We start from the raw sequence: 15,748 nt of genomic DNA, 5'->3' as shown, positions 1-15,748 counted from the left end.
TCACTCTGTCACCCAGACTGGAGTGTAGTGGCTGCTCCCGGCCACTGCAGCCCCAACCTGCTGGGCTCTGGCAATTCTTCCACCTCAGCCTTCCAACTAGCTGGAACTACAAGTACACACTACCATGGCTGGCTAATTTTATGATTTATTGTAGAGATGAGGTCTCGCCAAGTTGCCCAGGCAGGTCTTGAACCTGCGGGCTCAGGCAGTCCACTCACCCTGGACTTCCAAAGTACTGGGATTACAGTCTGAGCCACTGAGCCCAGCATCATGTGAAATATTAATTGTTCATATTGCCATCCTTCGCTTGTATCTGAGGATCTACCCCATTTCCAATGGGAAGCTTGGATAGCCACAAGTTGCTGTGTTCCCCAACCACAAGGGAACATTGTTAGTACTACAGGTCATTCATTCATGGTAAGAACAGTTCATGACAACTAGGCACCATGGATGCTGAGAACAAGGGACCCTCTGGTATGTAGGGAGATACGTCCTTCAAAGCCCTTGAATGTCAGGAAGAACAAAAATAGTTGAAAAATTCTCATTAGGAAAGACCACAAGTAGCAGTGAGGTTTACAAGTTTTAATAATGACAGTCCTGACCTGGGACATATTTACCTGAGAACCAAGTATTTTTTGTCTTTTCCTCCAGCATCTCTGGACTTTTTTTTTTTTTTTGAGTTAAAGTATCACTCCTTTGCCCAGGTTGGAGTGCAGTGACATGCTCACAGCCATCCCAGCAATGACCTGCTGGGCTCAGGCAATCCTTCTGCCTCAGCCTTCCAAGTAACTATAACTATAGGCTGAAATACATTTGGCCAAATTTTTTTTTTTTTTTTGAGTTGGATTCTCACTCTGTCGCCCAGACTGGAGTGCAGTGGAACACTCCCGTCCACTGCAGCTTCAACTTTCTGGGCTCTACCGATACTTCTGCCTCAGCCTTCCAAGAAGCCAGAAGCACAGGTGCACACTTCCATGCCCAGCTAATTTTTGATTTATTGTGGAGACGAGGTCTCACCAATTTGCCTGGGCAGGTCTCAAACCCATGGACTCAGGCAATCCAATCACTTCAGCCTCCCAAAATGCTGGGATTACAGGTTGAGCCTCCGATACCGGCCACTTGACCAGTTTCTAATGTATTGTAGAGCAGAGTTCTTGCCAAATTCCCTGGGCTTGTCTCAAACCTGTGGGCTCAGGCAGTCCTCTCTCCTTCACCTCCCAAAATGCTCAGATTACAGCCTGAGCCACCCAACCTGGTGGCCCTCTGGGATTTCTTTTCAAGTGAGATGATCTGGACAAGTCACACCTACATGTTGAAAATATGCCTTTATTTATTTTTAAATTAAATTGAACATATTTATTTTTTGTTAGAGTCTCACTCTGTCACCCAGGCAGAAATGAAGTGGTACCATTATTTCTCACCACAGCCTTGAACTCGTGGGCTCAGATAATTCTTCTGTCTCAACCTCCAAAGTAGATGGAACTACAGGCCTTTGCTAATACTTCTGGCTAATTTTTCTTTAATTATTTTTATAGTGACATGAATATGCCATGCTGTAGAAGTTGGTCTCAAACTCCTGACCTCAAGCAATCTTCTCATCTTAGCCTCCCTAAGAATAGGATTCCTGGCATAAGCTATGATGTGCAGCCAGTATATGCATTTCACATAAGCACAATCCTTTTCTTGCTACCACCACACCCACAGACAGGAGGGTCCAGAAAGGGCAATAATGTCTACCTTTGTCTTTTGTCACAGGAGACAGATTCAAAAAAGTGAGCTCCTGCAAGGAGTTCAAAGTGTGAGTTAATTCTTTCCTTCCCACAAGTGCCGTCCCTTGCCAGGAAGACTGGCAATTTCTGCTACAGCAATGAATACATGACCCCACTGGCTTACCTGCCTGACCACACCCAAGCAGAGCAGGACAGGTAACCTCACTTCTGAATTCAACTTTTCACAAACATATCTGGCAACCCTCAGCTTGACAATGTCACCATGTTAGAATCACATGGGTGATAGCTGGGCGCCATGGCTCACAACTATAATTCCAGTAGTTTGGGAGATGAAGTGAGATGATTGCCTGAGCCCAGGGATTCCAGACCAGCCTGGCCAACTTGGCACGACATCATTTCAGCAATAGATCAAGCAGTTAGCTGGGCATGATGGCACATGCCTGAAGTTTTATGAGGAAGTATTGCCTATGGCCAGCAGGTCAAGGCTGCAGTGACCATGAGTGTCCAACTGCACTCCATCCTGGGCACAACAGACAAAGAAAACATATATGGCTATTTTTAACAATGACAAACCAACAGATATAATAAAACAAGCCGGGCTCGGTGGTTCAGCCTATAATCCCCCGCCTTTGGGAGGCTGAGGTGAGTGATTGCCTGAGCCCGCGGGTTCGAGACCCGCCTGGGCAGCGAGACCTCATCTCTACAATAAATCAAAAAATCAGTTCCGGCTACTTGGATGGCTGAGGCGGAAGGATCACCAGAGCCCAGCAGGTCGAGGCTGCGGTGGCCCGGAGTGGCCACTGCACTCCAGTCTGGGCGACAGAGTGAGACTCCAACTCCAAAAAAAATAATAAAAATAATAAAACAGCAACAATTCTGCCTGTGAATGCTCTCTTAAGCAGTAACATCAGAACTCAACAAAAAGTCAGGTACCATGGACAACTCCCTTTGTACTGACTACATAGTGCTGATTCAACACCGTTTACCCTTTGCAACAGTTGGAAGTTTCTCGGTGTAGGGACATTGACCACTTGATCTGTTTTCTCTAGTGGCTTTGTAATATGGTGGTAAACCTGTTATCTATCAGTGTGTTTCTCCAGACGTATTCATAATTATTTACCCAAATAACAGGAAACTAACCAATTCATATGACTAAATTCATTCTTTGTCCATGGAGAGTTATATTCTTTTTTCTAAACTCAGCATTAAAAAATAATTTATTGAAAGTATTATCAGCTAGTCTCAGGAGGCCGTGGAGAGACCAGTCCAGGCAGCTTGGCCAGACCTCCTCACTACAATAAATAAAGAAAAATTAGCTGGGTGTGGTAGCACGTGCCTGTTGTTCTAGCTACTTGAAAGACTGAGGCAGAAGGATCCCCAAATTCTGGGTTGGCCGTTTGTGTGCCACTGCACTCCTGCCTGGGTGACAGAGTGAGATTGACTCAAAAAACTAATGTAATGAATGCTTTCATACACCTGTGAAACTTAACAATTAATCTATCACACTTTCTGGTGGAACTGTGTTGATCTCCAAAGCTATAAAGAGAGAAATTTTTTCCTCAACGTTGTGATGTAACCTTGGGGTAGAGAAAGGAGGGAGGGGGAACAGTACCCCAGACCCTCCCTCCGCTGGCCCCACCAGCTAGTTGGTTCCTCCCCACCACTCTTTTGGGTCCCAAACATGTGGAAAGAGGGGCTGTTGACAGAGGGCTCAGCTGGTGAGGTCGCGGATGGGACAAATCCCCAAGGTCCCGAACTAGCCTCACCTACACCGAGGGCATCAGGCACAGCTGCCGGTGGGGACATATTCACTGTCAGCTGAGGGGAGGATGGTCCCGCCACAGCCGGGTCATCCGAGTCCATCCACTTCCCCTCTCTTGACACCCCCGACATACTAACCTCCCAGCTTCTGGGTGTCCTGGCAGCCTCACCAAGGGCTTTCACGTACTGCAGATCACAGGGCGACAGAGGTTGAAGCAAAGACACTCGTGGGTGCCAGAGTACAGGGCACTGCAGAAAGGATGACCCAATACTGTGCAGGCACAGGAAACGAAGGTCCAAAAACTGCCCTCTCAGTTCCAGCTGATTGACCAGTTCAGACTTCAGCATCCATTGATTGGAAAAACCTTCAGGCCCCGCCCTTCTGGTCTTGACTGACAGGAGGTGCAAAACGATAAGGACTCCACAGGCAAAAATGCCTGAGACCCATCCCCTCGGTGTAGGTGGGTCTGGGCCGTGACCCTGTGGTCTTGACCCTGCAGCGACATCGCCTGCTGAACACTCTCCATGCAGCTCACCATCTCTAAACGTGCCAAACCTGCGAGGACTGTGGAGAGAATCTGACCCACGTGAGGCGCTGGTGGAGGGAAGGGGAGGCTATGATCCTGACCCACTCCCTCTCTCCTCCCCAGAGTTAAACGGTGGCTCCATCACAACGTTAAGGAGGCCTCTTGGTCAACAGCGGTTCTTGAGTCCAGAAACACCAGCCAGTACTCGTGGTGTGGGGATTCCAGAGGGCCTGGGAGGAAAGGATTTGAGAAGGGGCAACGGGAAGCCATAATGGGCAAGTGCTGTTGGGTGACAGTCCTGCAGTGGCCTTATCTGAATTATCTAGGTGGAAATCTCCAGGGTCTATCATTAGTGCCATTGGACATTTGTGTCACCAGGTTCAAATCCGGCTCTGTTGACATAAGGAGTTGGAGCAGGGGTTGTGACTTAATTTAGTAGGGATGCTAAAACCAAGGAAATGAGTGGACGGCATCCTAAAGACCCCTCCTGGGTTGTGTGTGCTTTTTCAAAATTTTTATCCAGGCTGTGGGACAGACAGCGGCTAAGATCAAGAGGTGGCTTAGACTTGCAGACATCTGGGCGATGAGAGGAGTCCTGGAAAGTGGTCAATTATCTTTGTCCTTGGTTCACAGTCTCCTTGTTCCTTTATTAAACAAAACAGAGTTAGTGCACATGTTCCCACTTTCCCAGAGTTAGTCTGGACAGCTGCATACTGGTGCCAACCTTGTCAGCATTTCTTTTTTTTTTTTTGAGTTGGAGTCTCACTCTGTCGCCCAGACTGGAGTGCAGTGGCTGCTCCTGGCCACCGCAACCTCGGCCTGCTGGGCTCCAGCGATCCTTCCGCCTCAGCCTTCCGAGTAGCCAGAATTACAGGCATGTGCCACCACGCCTGGCTGATTTTTTGATTTATTGTAGAGATAAGGTCTCGCTGCCCAGGCGGGTCTCGAACCTGCGGGCTCAGGCAATTCACTCACCTCAGCCTCCCAAAGGTGTGGGATTACAGGCTGAGCCACTGAGCCCAGCTCCTTGTCAGCATTTCAAAATTATTTTAGCTACATGGAAACACACAAAGAGGCCAGAGATTCCCCCCTCCCCACCCCGGTCTAAAATGGAGTTAAGTAGAACTTTTGAGAGTTGACTGTCCCATTTTGGATTGATTAGGTCTAAGTTTTATATTATTAAATTAGTAACTTGAAAAATTTATTTTAGTTTGGTGACTGGTTTCTGTGCACGTGCAGACACATCACTGTTCTTGAGGGGCAAAGGTAGAATTGATGTCTCTCCTCTGGATTATCTTGCATCTGTAAAGAAGGAAAACTGTCCTAAATGACAAAGTAGACCCACCTCATGGAGATGGTGGAAGAATCAAATCAAAGAGAACCTCAGGCAAACAGGAGAGCAAGTGAGAGTCTCCCAAGAGGGTGGTAAGACTGACAAAAAATAAATACATTCCATTTAATTTTGAAATAAGTAAAGGCATATTTTCAAAATGTAGGTGTAACTTGATTAGATAATCTCACCTGAGAAGAAATCCCAGAGAAGTAGGAGGAAAAAGAAAAAATGGCTGCTTCTCAGGTAAATAAATGTGTCCCAGATAAGAAGGAATGTTATGTGTGTAAAACTTGCAAACCAAGCTGTGACGGTCCTGCCTAATAAATTTGTTTCAACTATTTTTGTTCTTCCTGTGATATTCTATGGATCTGTCGGACACTGCTCCTACATAGCCTCTTCGGTTCTCTTCAAACATACTACTTAGTTGTCATAAACTGTTCTCACCACGAATGTATGACCTGCATTATTCAAAATGTTCCCTTGTTACTGGGGGTCATTGGAAGGCTTGGTAACCAAGAATCTCATTGGAAATTGGATAGATCCTCAGATCCTAATGAAGGATAGAAATATGTGTATATATATATTAGTTGTAGTCTTCCTCTGTTGTCCAGAATGAAATGCACTGGCACACTCATGGCCACCAGAGCCCAGTTAATTTTTTATTTTTTTATTTTTTTGAGTTGGAGTCTCACTTGGTCACCCAGACTGGAGTGCAGTGGCCGCTCCTGGCCACCGCAGCCTCACCTGCTAGGCTCTGGCGATCCTTCCGCCTCAGGCTTCTGAGTAGCTGGAATTACAGGCATGCACTACTGTAGGGAAGAGGTCTTGCCAAGTTGCCCAGACTGGTCTCACACTAAAGTGTTCAGGAAATTATTTTGCCATGGCCTCCCTACATGCTGGGATTATAGGCATGAGCCTCTGCTCCTAGCCAGAACATGTACTGTTAAGGTTCTGTGTAGATGTTCCAGCAGCTCCATGCAGAATATGGTTAATAAAATGTACATTTAACCACGATGACAATTACTGCCCAAAATAACTCTGGAAAGTCTGAATAAAGAATAATTAGAAGAGAATTGCTCTCTAGGATGCCAAAAGCTAAAACTATAAATACGCTTTCAGGGATTACATGCCATGGGAGATTCCTGTAGACTGATTTCTGTGTAACATGAGCTTGCTTGTTATGAAATTGAGATTATAAATTACTATATTGGATGGGTGTGGTGACTCAGCCTGTAATCCCAGCACTTTGGGAGGCTGAAGCAACAGATTTGCCTGAGCCTGTGCTTTGAGAACTGTTTGGGCATTTGGTGAGACCTTGTCTCTACAGTAAATTACAAAAACTAGCCAGGCATGATAGCATGTGTGTGTAGTTCTAGATACTCAGAAGGCTGAGGCAGAAGGGTTGCCTAAGTCCAGCAGATCGAGGCTGAAGTGGTCATGAGCATACCACTGCACTCCAGCCTGGGCAAGAAGAGTGAGACTCCAACTCAAAAAGTAATAATTAATTACTATAACTTTTGGCTAAAAGATCTCAGCATGGATGTTGTGTCCCACCTGTGTGCCTTGACATCTGATACCAATTTGTCCCAAATACTTGGGACGCTATGGAAGATGCATTCTTTAGCCAAGGAGATCAAGAGTGCAATAAGGTGTGATTATGCCAGGACAGCCTAGCCTGGTTCAGAATGAGACACACCTAGCTGGACATAGTAGCGTTGCACCTGTAGTTTCAGCTACTGGGTAGGCTGAGGCAGAAGGATTGCCGGAGCCCAGCAGGTCGAGGCTGCAGTGGCTGGGAGTGGCCACCGCACTCCAGTCTGGATGACAGAGCAAGACTCCAAGTCAAAAAAAAAAATAGTTTGAGACACACCAACTGAACAAAAAAGCAAAGAACCTCAGGCTAAATCCATGTATTCTGAATCAGAATTTGCATTTTAACAAGATAATCAATTCATTGTTGTACAAATTAAAACTTGCTGAGGATCTTCTGACTTGCTAGGAGCTGTATATGTATATATCTGTATGATATAAACAGTAATTTAAAATTTGTGTGCCTGTGTTGGTGTCCATTTTATGCTGTTTCACTCACAAAAATAGAGTCTACACTGGCTGAGTGGATTTTATTTCATCTTTTTTTCCCACACAATACATTAGAGGATATTTCTGTTGTTTTTGTTTGTTTGTTTTTCTTTTTTTCTTTTTGTTTTTGAGTGGGAGTCTCACTCTGCCACCCAGACTGGAGTGCAGTGGCCACTCCCGGCCACCACAGCCTCAACCTCCTGGGCCCCGGTGATCCTTCCACCTCAATCTTCCAAGAAGCTGGAACTACAGGTGTACGCTGCCACACACAGCCAATTTTTTTGATTTGTTGTAGAGATGAGTTCTCGCCAAGTTGCCCAGGTGGGTCTCAAAACTGCAGGCTCAGGCAGGCAGTCTATTAGCCTTGGCCTCCCAAAGCAGGGGATTACAGGCTGAGCCACAGAGCACAGCCAAAGGATATTTCTGGGTTATGAATTTTTTTATTGCATAATAATAGTTGTCTTGTCAGTTGAAACCTCTTCTTTTCACTCTTGCTTTACCTAGAGGCCATGGTGATTTGGTAAATATGTGTTTTTGTTGTTTTCAGGGGTTGTTATCATTCAAGGATGTGGCCATAGAATTCTCTCCAGAGGAGTGGGCATGCCTAAACTCCCCTCAGCGAATATTGTACAGGACTGTGATGTTAGAGAACCATAGAAACCTGGTTTTTCTAGGTGAGAAAACTTTCAAAACTCCATCCCTATTGCATTTTAAGGATATTATGTCTTTCCTTTGTAGAATGTTTTCTGGGAATTTCTGCTTTGAATGAATGAATTTCAGATTCATACTATCAATGAAAAGTTAATAATATGTTAACATCAAAAATAAAAAATTAATAATGTTTAATTTTGACATAAAGCCTTCTCCATTTTAAATTGACCGATGTCCTTCTACCTATATTATTGGTAAGTTCAGAAATTTAGTGGCATAGATGTCATTGCCCACATCTCATTCCAGTTGCTGCTATAAGTTATTGACTCACTAGTACTGAACTAAGAACTCACAAATTTAGGCCAGGCATGGTGGCTCAGCTGTGAAGTGCCAGCACTTTACGAGACTGAGTTGAGAGGACTGCCAGAGCCCGTGGGTTCAAGAATAGCCTGGGTAACTTGGCAAGACCCCATCTCTACATCAAAAAATTATCTGGAAGTGGTAACACACACCTGTAATTCTGGTTACCTGGTAGGCTGAAGGAGAAGTACCTGAGCCCAACAGGTGATCACTGGGGTGGCTATGAGCTTTCCACTGCACTCCAGGCTGGGTGACAGAGTGAGACTCTAACTTAGAATAAAAAGAAACCCATAAATTGAAAATCATATCTAAATGCTTGAAAGGTTTTATTGGGAAACCGTATTTTGGGGGTAATTCTCTAGAATCTTGTATAATGTGTTCTCTACTGATCAAATACTAGGTTTATACTCTAAGAACCTTAACAAGAGTCATGTTATTTTTTCTACTTAAACAGGACTTACTGTCTCTAAGCCAGATCTTATTACATATCTGGAGCAAAGGAAAGAGCCCTGGGATGTGAAGAGACGTGTTACATCAGTCAAACTTCCAGGTAAGTGGGAATGAATGAAGCAGATGACACAGGTTGAGGAATCAGAGCTTGAAATGTGATTTGGGAAGATGGTCTCCTCCAATGGAAATGGTTTCTTAGAAACCTGGAATTCTTTCTCTTCCTGTCACAAAGGGACATCTGTTATTCCATGTTCTGAAATTCTCCAAAAACTCTGCTTCTTCAATGATCTTTCAAGTCTACAGAGGAAATCAAAGTCCACTTAATGGTTTGTTAGGAACTGCATGATCTCACTACCATTCTGATGCTTTGGAGATGTGCAAGTATTTGCTTATTTATTTGGAAATCCATGTCAAACTATTTTTTATGTTTTATTTTTGCATCATGGTTGGAAGTATGTGAACAGTGATTTTGTTATGTGTTTGAGAAATTTTAAGAACACTCTGGACACATGTTACATGTTTTCTAATTTATGATTTTTTATACTAGGAAAACTTCCAATGATTTTATTTAAATTCATACTCAATAATCCTACCTAAATACAAATTGTCTCTCTTAATAGAAGAAATCTTTATATTTTACTTAAATTTTACTTTTATCGTATGGTCTGAGACTGGTAGTTTTTCTTTATATCCAAATATTTAAGTATACCATATCGTGTAGAGGATTGGTAAACATTTATTAAACTCCTAAATGTTACCTTGTGTCTTAATAACTCTTACTTTATAATTTTCTTTAGTATGAAGCTTAGGACTAGCTTCATATATACATATATTCAAACACATGTATGCATGTTTATGTATGATTAGCATCTGATTTTTATACATAAAAATGTATAACCATGTGTTGTAAATAATGTAATAATTTGATACACCTATACAGTGTCAAATGATGATTACAATTATATTAATGGGCATTTCAACCATCTTACATAGTTGCCATTTTTATGTTTTGTAAGGAGAACACATAATGTATTCTATTTAAGCAAATATTCTAAGTATAAGAGACGTCATTATTAACCATAAGTCACTATGGTACACATTAGTTCCCGAAGACTCAGTTATAACTCAAATTTTGTAACCATTGAAAAACATCTCCATTTTCCCACCTGCAGGCCCTGGTGACCATGTTGTACTTTCATCCTCTATGAATGCAAAGTTTTTTGATTCCACAGGAGTGAGATCATACAGGATTTTTTTTTCTCAAATTGGAGTCTCACTCCAGGCTGGAATGTGGTGGCATGCTAATAACCACCACAGCCTCGTTGCTGGGCTCAGGTGGTCCTTCCATATCAGCCATTCAAGTAACTGGAGCTACAAGCATGCGCTGCTACGCCAAGCTTATTTCTATATTTGTCATAGACCCATGGTCTCACCTAGGTGCCCAGACTGGTCTTTAACCCCTGAGCTCAGGCAATCCTCTCACCTCAGTCTCCCAATGTGATAGGTTTACAGACTTGAGCCACTGTACCTGTTCTCATGCAGTATTTGTGTGTGTGTGTGATCCTGGCTCACTTCAGTTACCATAATGCCTTACAATGTCATTCATAAGGTGAAAATTGTAGAATTATTTTTAAAAATTTTTGAATGAATCATATGTTATTGTGCATATATACGTGTGTCTGTGTGTGTGTGTGTGTGTGTGTGTACACATTATTTTCTTAATCAACACAGATTCCACAAATATTTAGGTTGTTTTCAAGCTTGGCCATCTTGACAAATGCAATTCCCATAGGGGCTGGAGACTTCTTTTTGATACTGATTTTATTTTCTTTGGTTATATACTCAGAAAAGGGATTTCTGTGTTATGTGGCAGTTTGTTTTTATTTTTAAAAGAACGTTGATAATAATTTTTCTATGACTCTATAAATTTTAAACTCACCAAGAGTATACAGGATTCTTTTTCTTCACATCCTTATCAAAAGTTCTCTCTCTCTCTTCTGGTTGATATTAACCACTCTAACAACTGTGAGACAATATATCATCACTGTGTTTATTTTGAAATTGCCTCTATTGGTGATGTTCGGTGCCAGTTCTTATACCTGTTGGCAATCTGTATGTCCTCATTAGAAAATAAGTATTTATTTTTGGTGCTGTTTTTTATTCAAGTGATTAGCATTTTCTTCCTTTGACGTCTCATCAAATATATGGTTTGCAGATGTTTTGTCTTGTCCTGTAAGCCTTCTTCCTTTTCCTTTTACTCAACAGAAGGTTTTCAGTTTGATGTCTCCAACTTGTTTATATTAATTTTTATTCCTGTAGTCATAAAAATAATTATTCCTAAGACCAATATCAAGGATGCTTTCCAAATCCTTTTTTTTTTCTTTTGAGTTGGAGTCTCACTCTGTCACCCAGACTGGAGTGCAGTGGCCACTCCCAACCACTGCAGCCTTGACCTGCTGGGTTCCGGCGATCCTTCCACCTCAGCCTTCCTGGTGGCTGGAACTACAGGTGTGCACTACAACACCCGGCTAATTTTTTTGATTTGTTGTACAGATGAGGTCTTTCCAAGAAGCCCAGGCAGGTCTCAAACCTGTGGGCTCAGACAATTCACTCACCTCAGCCTCCCAAGGCACGGGATTACAGGCTGGGCCACAGAACCCTGCCATCCATGTTCATCAGCATGTTCTCTGTCACCCAGGCAGGAGTGTGGTGGTTCAGGTAAGGGTTTTTACATTTCATATGAAAATTTCTCAAACTTTTTTGTAATTTGCATCTCCACAAATTATTTTTGTACCCTTAATTGAGTCAATTATCCTGATTCTATGCTTTGGCATACTTTGTTTGAGTTGGGGTATTTGAAATTCAAAGATATACACGTCATAAGGTTTATGATGTTGCTTTGTCTAGATTAATATAACACCGATCACTAAGTTAGAGATTCTAGGAGACCCATACCTGTTCTTAGGATGTGTCTTCTCTGTACATTGGGACAGAAACCAGTCTTTGCATAAACCCTCTAAGGACAGAAATGTGGACTCATATTCCACTCTTCTGTTATTCCCTGAGGAAGAATTCAAGAGTGAGAAGATGCCATCTGATTGCATCATGCTGCATTGTAAAGGAAGAGAAATTATGGTGGCAAAATTACTAAATTTTCTCTTCCATGTAACTCACTTTATCATGTGGATTCTGCAAAGTATTAGCTGTTTTTTGAGTTCTCACTCAGGCAATGGGGTAAGTATTTTCATAAGTACATATATTTATGATGGAGTAGAAACCTGTGATTTGTACTTGCCATCATACTTATGTCCTTATCATGGTATCATATGTTTTATTTTCAAAGTATATTCACCTGAGTCTATCATGTGGAATAAATTTTTATTTTAATGATTTTCAGCTGTGACTTCCCATTACACTAAAGGCCTTTTGCCAGAGAAGAGCATAGAAGAATCCCTCGCAAAGGTGCCAGTTGGAAAATATGGTAAATATATCCTTAAGAACTTATGCTTATAAAAATCTTGGGTAAGTGTGCATGAGGGTGAAGGGCAGATAGAATGCTGAGGTGCAAATAACCATTGTAAATGTAACAAGAGTAGGAAAGTCTTTCATCAACACTCCAAATTTGTTATCCACCAGAATATCCATATTTCTGAAATGGCTTTCAAACACGAATATGGCAAAACCTTTAACCGATTCTCAAAATGTAGTCAACATCCAAAAAATAGTGGAGGAAATATACACAATATATGTGGGAAAGTGTTTAAGAAATCATCCTATCTAAATAGACATGAAAGAATCCATAGGGGAGGGAGAGACTTCAAAAGAGAAAAATGTGGCAAAGCCCTTAGCTATTACCCATGTCATTCACAAAATCAGAAAACTCATTGTGGAGAGAAACTCTATAAATATGAAGAATGTGGCAAAGCCTTTCACTCTCATTCATATCTTACTCAACATACAGTGATTCATACTGGAGAGAAACCCTACAAATGTGCAGAATGTGGCAAAACCTTTCACTCTCGTTCACATCTTAATCAACATACAGTGATCCATACTGGAGTGAAACGCTACAAATGTGAAGAATGTGGCAAAGCTTTTCATTCTCGTTCAAATCTTACTCAACATACAGTGATCCATACTGGAAAGAAAAACTACAAATGTGAAGAATGTGGCAAAACCTTTCAGTTTCATTCACTCCTTACTCGACATACGATGATCCATACTGGAAAAAAACCCTACAAATGTGAAGAATGTGGCAAAGCCTTTCACTCTCATTCAAATCTTACTCAGCATACAGTGATCCATACTGGAGTTAAACGCTACAAATGTGAAGAGTGTGGCAAAGCCTTTCGCTCTCGTTCACATCTTACTCAACATACAGTGATCCATACTGGAGAAAAACCCTACAAATGTGAAGAATGTGGCAAAGCCTTTCACATTCGTTCACTCCTTACTCGACATATGATGATCCATACTGGGGAGAAACCCTACAAATGTGAAGAATGTGGCAAAGCCTTTAACATTCGCTCACTCCTTACTCGACATATGATGATCCATACTGGGGAGAAACCCTACAAATGTGAAGAATGTGGCAAAGCTTTTCGCTCTCAAGGAGAATTTGCTGGACATAAGACCATTCATACTGGTAAGAAACCTTACAAATGTGAAGAATGTGGCAAAGCCTTTCACATTCCTTCACTCCTTACTCGACATACAATGATCCATACTGGAGAGAAACGCTACAAATGTGCAGAATGTGGCAAAGCCTTTCACTCTCGTTCACATCTTACTCAACATACAGTGATACATACTGGAGTGAAACACTACAAATGTGCAGAATGTGGCAAAACCTTTCACTCTCGTTCAAACCTTAATCAACATACAGTGATCCATACTGGAGTGAAACACTACAAATGTGAAGAATGTGGCAAATCCTTTCACACTAATTCACACCTTACTCGACATACAGTGATCCATACTGGAGAGAAACCCTACAAATGTGAAGAATGTGGCAAAGCCTTTCACTCTCATTCAAAACTTACTCAACATACAATGATCCATACTGGAGAGAATCCCTATAAATGTGCAGAATGTGGCAGAGCCTTTCAGTTTCTTTCGCACCTTACTCGACATAAGGTGATCCATACTGGAGAGAAACCCTACAAATGTGAAGAATGTGGCAAAGCCTTTCAGGTTCGTTCACTCCTTACTCGACATACAATGATCCATACTGCAAAGAAAAACTACAAATGTGAAGAATGTGGCAAAGCCTTTCACATTCGTTCAATTCTTACTCGACATATGATGATCCATACTGGGGAGAAACCCTACAAATGTGAAGAATGTGGCAAAGCCTTTCGCTCTCAAGGAGAATTTGCTGGACATCAGACCATTCATACTGGTGAAAAACCCTATAAATGTGCAGAATGTGACAAAGCCTTTTACTCTCGTTCACATCTTACTCAACATACAGTAATCCATACTGGAGTGAAAGGCTACAAATGTGAAGAATGTGGCAAAGCCTTTCACTTTCGTAGACATCTTACTGAACATATATTGATCCATACTGGAGTGAAACCCTACAAATGTGAAAAATGTGGCAAAGCCTTTCAAACTCGTTCACGCCTTACTCGACATATGATGATCCATACTGGAGAGAAACCCTATAAATGTGAAGAATGTGGCAAAAACTTTCACTCTCATTCAAACCTTTCTCGACATTCACTGATCCATAATAGACAGAATCCCTACAAATGTGAAGTTTGTGGCAAAGGCTTTCGCTATCAAGGACGATTTGCTGTACATAAGACCGTCCATACGGGAGAGAAACCCTATAAATGTGCAGAATGTGGCAAAGCCTTTAATTCTCATTCACATCTTACTCGACATACAGTAATCCATACTGGAGAAAAACCCTACAAGTGTGAAGTATGTGGCAAAGCCTTTCGCTGTCGTTCAAACCTTACTCAACATACAATGACCCATACTGGAGAGAAATCCTATAAATGTGCAGATTGTGGCAAAGCCTTTCAGTTTCATTCACAACTTACACGACATACAGTGATCCATACTAGAGAGAAACCCTACAAATGTGAAGAATGTGGCAAAACCTTTCGCTCTCGAGGAGGATTTGCTGGCCATAAGACCATCCATACTGGAGTGAAACCCTAGAGATGTGAAGAATGTGGCAAAGCCTTTCACTCTTGAGGAGGATTTGCTGGCCATAAGACCATCCATACTGGAGTGAAACCCTACAAAAGTGCAGAAAGTGACAAAGGCTTTACTCAGTACTCGAAGTTTATTGAACATCAGAATATCCATACTGGAGAGAAACCCTGCAAATGTGAGGAATGTGGCAAGACCTTTCACTTTCACTCTGGATTTTCTCGACATAAGACCATGCTACTGGGGAGAAATCCTACAAATGTGAATAATGTGGCAAAGCCTTTTGCTCCCATTAAATGTTTGCTGGATATATCAAGGTGCATTGTGGAGAGAAACCCTACAAATGTAAAGAATGTCACTTTCAATATGGATTTGCTTTACATGAGACCATCCATACTGGGGAAAAAACTCACAAATGTGAAGATGTGGCAAGGCCTTTGACTCTCATGTAGGATTTGCTAGACCTAAGACCATGTGTATGGGGGAGAAATTCTACAAATGTGAAGAGTGTGGCAAAGCCTTTCAGTCTATTAAGGATTTGCTGGACATAAGTCCATCCATACTGGGGAGAAATCCTACAAGTGTAAAGAATATGGCCAAACCTTTCACTTTCACATTGGATTTGCTGGACACATGACCATCCATGCTGGAGAAAAACACTACAAATGTGAAATATGCAAGCCGGGCTTGGT

At 42.0% G+C, this 15,748-nt stretch overlaps 1 pseudogene; it reads left to right on the top strand.

The window, feature by feature from the left end:
• Positions 1–5,579: 5,579 nt before the first annotated feature.
• Positions 5,580–15,054, top strand: LOC103257053 (annotated as a pseudogene).
• The last annotated feature ends 694 nt before the right edge of the window (positions 15,055–15,748 follow it).

This window comes from Carlito syrichta, unplaced genomic scaffold (genome assembly GCF_000164805.1).
Source record: "Carlito syrichta isolate Samal-C Ts95f unplaced genomic scaffold, Tarsius_syrichta-2.0.1 Scaffold301382, whole genome shotgun sequence".
NCBI lineage: Eukaryota > Metazoa > Chordata > Mammalia > Primates > Tarsiidae > Carlito > Carlito syrichta.
This window is presented reverse-complemented; position numbering and strand designations above follow the sequence as displayed.